Here is a 7212-nt window from a genome sequence, read left to right on the forward strand (position 1 = left end):
TGGGAGTCGTGGGGCCTGTGGCTCCTGGCTGGCTGCTCAGGTCTCAGAAACTCACCCAAGAGAAAATGACGTATCCCGCCCGGGTCTCTGGCCTAAGGTGCCTCCGGGCTGGCTGCTCCAGTCTTAGAACCTCACCCGAGAGAAAATGGTGGATGCCGCCTCTGTTTTTTCTTTAAAGACACATTCTGGACAAAAGTGACGATGTAGGAAAAGATAATACATACATTGATAGCCAACAGAGAGCAAAACAAACCAGGTTGAAGTCAAATAAAAGGTGTAAGTTTGAGGGGGAGAGTTTGAATATGGATGGGAGGGTGATAAGGGTTTGGGGAGAATAACCAAAATATATACCTGTATAAAATGTCAAAGAACAAAAGTAATTCTAAGAGAAAGATAACATAAATGAACAGCACAGAATGGGTTAATACCCACTCACAACTGGTCAAACTGCAGAGAACAAGAATCTGTTCTTGAGAGCTCAGCCACAAAGGGACATGTCTACCATCGCTCCTTTCACAAGGCTCAGGGAACACTGTAAAAGAAGGCATGAAAAGATGGTAAGAGCCAGAAGTGGGCCAGGAGAGGTTGATGTGAAGTGCTGCTATCTTCTGGATATGACAGGACCAAAATTTACAGACCCATAGCAGCTGTGATGTTGACACACAACATCCACGAATCAAGACAGTCACCTTCCAGCATGGGTAAGAGAGGGGCACACACTAAGGTCCTACTGACGTTTGATGGCTATTAAGAGTCAGCTAGGCAGTGGAGGCACACACCATTGATCCCAGGACTTGGGAGGCAGAGGCAGGTAGATTTCTGAGTTTGAGGCCAGCCTGGTCTCCAGAGTGAGTTCCAGGAAAGCCAGGGCTACCCAGAGAAACCCTGTCAAAAAACAAAAACAAACAACAACAACAAAAAAAAAAGGGGGTGGGGGGAAGAGTCTGTTTTCTTTAGGGGTGTGGTACCTGTGAGGTTGACAGTGCTCCAGTGGGTGCCCATACTCATGCATATGTTGGCAGCATGGATTCGATGAAGGGGATGATTAAAAAAAACAGAGTGCCCATATAAAGTTAAAATGGGAGATGGGAGTGTATAGGAATGGGAGAGGAAAAATGGGTTTAATATGATCAAATACATTGTACACATGCTTGAAATCATTAAGAGTAAATTAAAATATATTTTAAAGATGAAAAATAATTCAACAACAGAACATAAAAATGGATGTACCAAATAGTATATTACCTACAAATATCAAGCAAACATTATCGGAGTTGGAAGAAAAATGGATTTAACATAATAGCAAGAAAATACATGAATACTGGATAGCTTATTTGCCAAGAAAAAAGTCAATAAGGAGAAAATGTGAACAACCACACAGCCTAGGTGGATCTCACAGACACATAAAGAACACTCTATACAACAGTAGGACAGATGGTATATAATCTTTTCAACTACATATAAGCCACAGCAGTATGTAATCTTTTCAACTATGTCTAGATGCTGCACATGATAGATTAAGTTAGTCTTCACAGTCTTAAGACATTAACAAAGACAGAAATCACACTGAGCAACTTTTATGACCATAGTGATATGCAGCTAGAAAACAGGAGAGGAGAGTTATAAGTAAATAGATAATAAGAGGAGAGTTATAAGTAAGCAGAAATTAAACAACATGCTCTGTACAATAGAATGAGTCAAAGAGGACACCAACAGGCAAAAATCTCTAGAGACAAATAAAACTGAAAGCAGAGTAAACTGGTTGAAGATGCCATTTTTAGAGCTAAGCTTAGCTTACCGACTCCTCTTCCTCATCTTCCCAAGAGGGAGTTTCACCTGTTTTTAGTTGTTACATTTTAGAATAAAATTTCCACCTGGCCCAGATCTTCAAACTTGTGAAAGTTGCATTTTAATTTTCAAGCTTGTTTCATGTTTTGTTTTGTACAACTCTGTGAGTTTTGACCAATCCATGATGTATCTCTACCATTTCACTCCATAAGGAATAATTATCTGTCATAAAAAATCTCAAGAACTTTTCAGCTCCTTCCCCTTTCACCAAATTTCTGTGAGCCTCTCTGATCAACTTATTGTTTTTACACTTTTGTTTTTTCTAAATGCCATGTAAATGGAAGCATGCTATATGTTACCCTTTAATACTGGCTGTGTTTACTTACCAATGTGTATTTAAGGTACTGTCATGTCTTCTTGTGACTCAATGAATCCAATCTTATCAGTGTACAGTATTACTGTTGCATGAATATATGTCAGAGTTTATTTATCAATGTTTTCACCATCATATTTGAATGATTATGATCTATCAAAGGGAATATTGTCTGAATTTTATACACGAAGTTCAACATCACTTAGATGCTACATTGTTCTTAAAACAAAATCCCAAATGTTTCATTTGAAGCCAAATGAAGTCTCAGAAGCCAGGTGCAGTGGTGAGAGCTGCTAGCTCCGAAAGTCAGAGAAAGCACCCAGAAGACCTTCCTACTCCATGAAATAAGGAAAATGTTCACTTTATTTAGCTCTCATTTACAGAAAGCTCTTGGATTAAAGGTGTGTGCTAGGGCTGAGCCACACCAGAACAAGAAACAGCTTTCCAGTTCACAGTCTCGGGGTTCACAATATGATCAACTATTGTGCAACACTACATGTTTCAGTAATTTCAAAATTATTTCAAGTTGTAATGTATTATAAATCAAAACACTTATTTATCTCTTAAACTGAAATGTTCTGTCTTAAGTTACTAATTTCCAGGTATAATTTATTTTAAGAAAGATGACTTTGCTGATTGGCAGTTCACCAGCATGCTCAAGTAAGACAGATAAAACTAGTAAATGTGGAAGAAAATTGTTTTTTCTTTTATATTGAAGGAGCTGGACCCACTCCAATGAAGGATGTTTTAAAAGATAAACAAATATAAAAAGACACAAAAAGGACTGGACAACTCAATTTCTGACAAATCCCACAATAAGAAAGTGTTTGAGTGTTGTAGACAGAGGGTCCATGGGCATTCCATCCCTTGAAAGGGTTTGGTTGCACAATATGACTGACAACAGTCATGTGGATGAGTCAAAAGAAACATTTGAAAATAGTAAGAGCCAGTTTTCTCTATTTTAAGGAAATGGTTCCTGTGTTTGTATGCGTGCATGTGTGTGTGTGTGTGTGTGTGTGTGTGTGTGTGTGTGTGTGTTTTGAAAGAGCTCATTATAATACCAGTGCAGTGATTGTAAGTTAAAGACCATGACATCATGACAGCAGCATAGTCCGTCTCTCACTGTCCCTGTGCAGGCCTCTGAGCATTATAGGGAACCATTGCTTTAAATGCAGTGACTTTTGGGACACCATCCATCTTCTGTGTCTTCACATTAATTTGCAAGCCAACTTAAGCTTCCCAAGTAGCTTTTCTGTACATTTCAGCTGCTTCCAGTTGGTTAGCTGCTGCGAGTATCCCAGGGCCTACAATGATGATGTCAGAGACTTATTTGCCAAACAGTTCTTAAGAACTGTACTGTTGCCCAAGGATCCCCTCCTATTTCTAATTGAACTTCTGGAGTCAAGGGAAGAAACTCTGTCATGCTTACTCAGACACACAAAAAAAGCCAATCACAAATTCACAGTGATCCTCAGCCACTCCATCCTCTGGTGTATTTTGCAGTAGCTAAGGAGCCAGCAGAGCTCATTTCTGCAATGAGGCATGATGCCTCCTGAAATCCTTTCACAACTTCTGAGCCTGGAACCACAACAGCATTTTCTAGATCTTCTCAGGAAGGTATTTTAAAGATGCCATCTTGATGTTGGTTATTTTTTTGTTTTTGTTTTTGTTTTTCAAACTCTGTTTCTTATACCAGCAAATGTCTTGTCTTCAAATACTAAGAACTCAAGGCATCTTGCTAGATTTGTCAATCCTTCTATAACATATAGAGTAAAATCATTCAGAATATCAATATGAGTTTTGAACATGCAAATGCTGGGTCCCAAGGCACCTGCTAGCTACAGCAGCTCTTTGACCTCCAAAACATCAGCAGACAAATATAGACTGGTCTCCTTCTTCTGCATTAGCTTGAGAAATTTTGAAGCAAGTGGGTGGATTCGGGGCACACTATGAGGAATAGCTGGCTGAGAATCTCTGTTAAAACATGGTAATCAGCTCTTCAAAAGTCTGCATTACAACGGTCCATCAGATGATCCTGTGATAGAAGGCTGAAGACTGATGCTCCAATGTTCTGAAGTATAAGGGACTGTCCAGGTGCTTAGCGGTCTCAATGAATTGGCTACGTTTTGGAAGTTATATTTTGTGCTTCTCATATTTTCAGGTAATATTAGTCATTCTTGGATTTCTCACGGGGTTGAAGACTCGTAGTCTCATAGCCTACTCAAGCTGTTCAGCACTGAGAAAGATGATATAGATTTGAGAGGATGATTTTCAGATGGCATACAATCTAAATCCAGGACATGAGTCAGGTATAGAATTAAGTCTTTTAATTTAGGATAGATGACAGAATGTCCTATTTTATTGACAAAAATGATAGACTAGTTGTTAGGTATATCTTGTACTTTATAAAATACAAAATTGTAATAGTTGTGCTCAGTAGTTATATTTGAGAGAAAAGTTTTTTTTTATTTGAAAAGAAAGGGTGATATGTAGCAGAATTTTTCCTGTCCAATCAATTTAAATGTTAATTCAACAAGAAGCTTGTGACTGGACATGGAAAAGGGAGGCAGAGCTAAGGTTTTCACAGACAGGGACAGAGAGAGAAGGAAAGAAAATGGAGGAAGAACAGGAGGATCCAGTTTCTGTGTGGCTTAAATAGCTATGAATATCTTAAAAGGGATAGATGATTACAAGACAATTTGTCCTATCTAGGTGGACAATTTATATCAATATTGATTGGCTCTGAGTTCATTATGTAGGTGTTTTGTGGGGTGAGAGTTTACTGATATAAATTCTGACTTATAAACTCCAAGCCTCTAGAGTTCTGATTTTACTGGGTTACTGGGTTTGGGGATCACTGACCACAGGGGGTGGATGTCTGGGAATGTGAGCAGAATCTACAGCAAGAGAATCTCGACCAGTGGCTGCATGGGGCTAGCCTAGAGGCAGTGAGACCCTGGGCAGAGACTAGCAGTGTATAGTGCAGGAACTTGGTGCCAATTTTTTAATATTTCCCACAACAAAAAGGCTCATTGATTCATCCAGGAGGATATTTTTTCAGCCACTAATTATAACATATTTTCCCTTCCTGAGAAGAAAGCAAGAAAACACCTCAGCTTTGGTACATGAGTAGAGTTGGCCCAGCAATTATTTCCTAGTGGCTGTCTCACCACAACTGGAGCAACTCCACTGATGCTCAGTTTCTTCTTTGAATCCAAGAAAGAAGTGCTGTCAGGAGTAGACAAGTCTCTAGTCAAATGATCTTTAATAAAGAAATTCCCATAAATGTCATATTCTATGGACTTCTGACACCTTTGAAGACTATCTACCCAAAGTATATCTGAACTGTTAAGCCTTGACTAGTCCTGGTCATTTCTAATTAAAATATCTGAATAAAATATCTGTCTTACTCAGGGTTTCTATTCCTGCACAAACATCATGACCAAGAAGCAAGTTGGGGAGGAAAGGGTTTGTTCAGCTTACTTCCACATTGCTATTGATCACCAGAGGAAGTCAGGACTGGAACTCAAGCAGGTCAGGAAGCAGGAGCTGATGCAGAGGCCATGAAGGGATGTTCCTTACTGGCTTGCTTCCTCTGGTTTGCTCAGCCTGCTCTCTTATAGAACCCAAGACTTCCATCCCAGGGATGGCACCACCCACAAGGGGCCCTACTCCCTTGATGACTAATTGAAAAAATGCCCCACAGTTGGGTCTCATGGAGGCACTTCCCCAACTGAAGCTCCCTTCTCTGTGATAACTCCAGCCTGTGTCAAGTTGGCACACAAAACCAGCCAGTACACACCCTAACAATAAACTCAGAGCCATGAATTTGCTATTTGACCTTTAACTCCCAGGCTTAAACATCTCAGATCAATTTATATTAACAGTTATAGAAGGACTGGGTCTAAGCCTTGCACTTCAGGTCCTCCTTCTGAAGAACTTCATCAGTTTCCAAAACTCTGGCCCTACTGGTGACGACATACTCACAGATCACACAGGTTTGCACTGAATAATCTCTCCATCTACAAGACATTTAGTACCATCATCCTGTATACTGTTTTTCTAATGAGCATAGCAATGTGACTGGATGAACAGAACACTGTAGCTAGTGGCTATGCTGTATAACCCACATCTTGGGCAGTTTGGAATAAAATGTCTGCAACCTGAAAAGGCATGGGTGAGACAGGTTGCCCACGACAAGTATCTTGAACACTACCAAAGTATCTACTGTTCATTTGCTTTCATAGACCTAACTTAAAACTTCCAGTCACATCCTAAGTTTTCCTGTTACATCCATTGAATCAGCTATCTTCAAGGAGATTCCATTTTCCAAGTTGAAACTAATGTAGAATATTGAAGTAAGGAGACTGGAGTGAATTTTCTATTATTTAACATGAAGATAATGTAAAGAACAGCTAGCCAATTTAATGGAAAATAGAAACATTATTATTTTATCAAATGCAGTATTTTTATGGCAAATTTACTCTTTTCTTTTTGTAATACAAACATTTTAAAGTTCATTTTATTTCTGCCTGAGATTCAAGTTTTATAGTATGAAAAACACACTATTAGCCTTAATATTCTGTCCCACACTGTATATGTATTATACATCAAACCATGTGTTTATATTAAAATATTACTGAGTTTTTTAAAAAGCAATTTAAGATTTACAGGAAAGCTCTAAGAATTATTCTGATATATCTTACCCAGAGACTTAATTTAGCTTATTCTCCTGTTTCATTATTTTACTGTCCTGGTTAGATGCCCCTATTAAGCTAAAATATTAATACACATTACTAATAAAATATTTCATATTAACCTCTCCATCCAGTAACTTCTAAATCCCATTGGAAAGAACTCTTTGTTTAGGTCATAAAGTACAGGTATGGATTCACTTTTCCACTCTCATTTGTTTTATTCCATTGAATAGCCATGGCTATTCAATTAACAATGTTTTCCTCCACTTTTTGGCAATATTATTGCTGTCATCTTTTGTCTGTGTGAATATGAATATATTTCAATACCTTCTTCTGTTCTACTAGACTATTTTT

The 7212-nt window shown here is 38.5% G+C and overlaps 1 pseudogene; it reads right to left on the reverse strand.

Moving 5' to 3' along the window:
• Window positions 1-3391: 3391 nt before the first annotated feature.
• LOC116070832 overlaps window positions 3392-7212 on the reverse strand; it is a 14234-nt pseudogene continuing 10413 nt past the window's right edge.

Source organism: Mastomys coucha, unplaced genomic scaffold (genome assembly GCF_008632895.1).
Source record: "Mastomys coucha isolate ucsf_1 unplaced genomic scaffold, UCSF_Mcou_1 pScaffold22, whole genome shotgun sequence".
Lineage (NCBI taxonomy): Eukaryota > Metazoa > Chordata > Mammalia > Rodentia > Muridae > Mastomys > Mastomys coucha.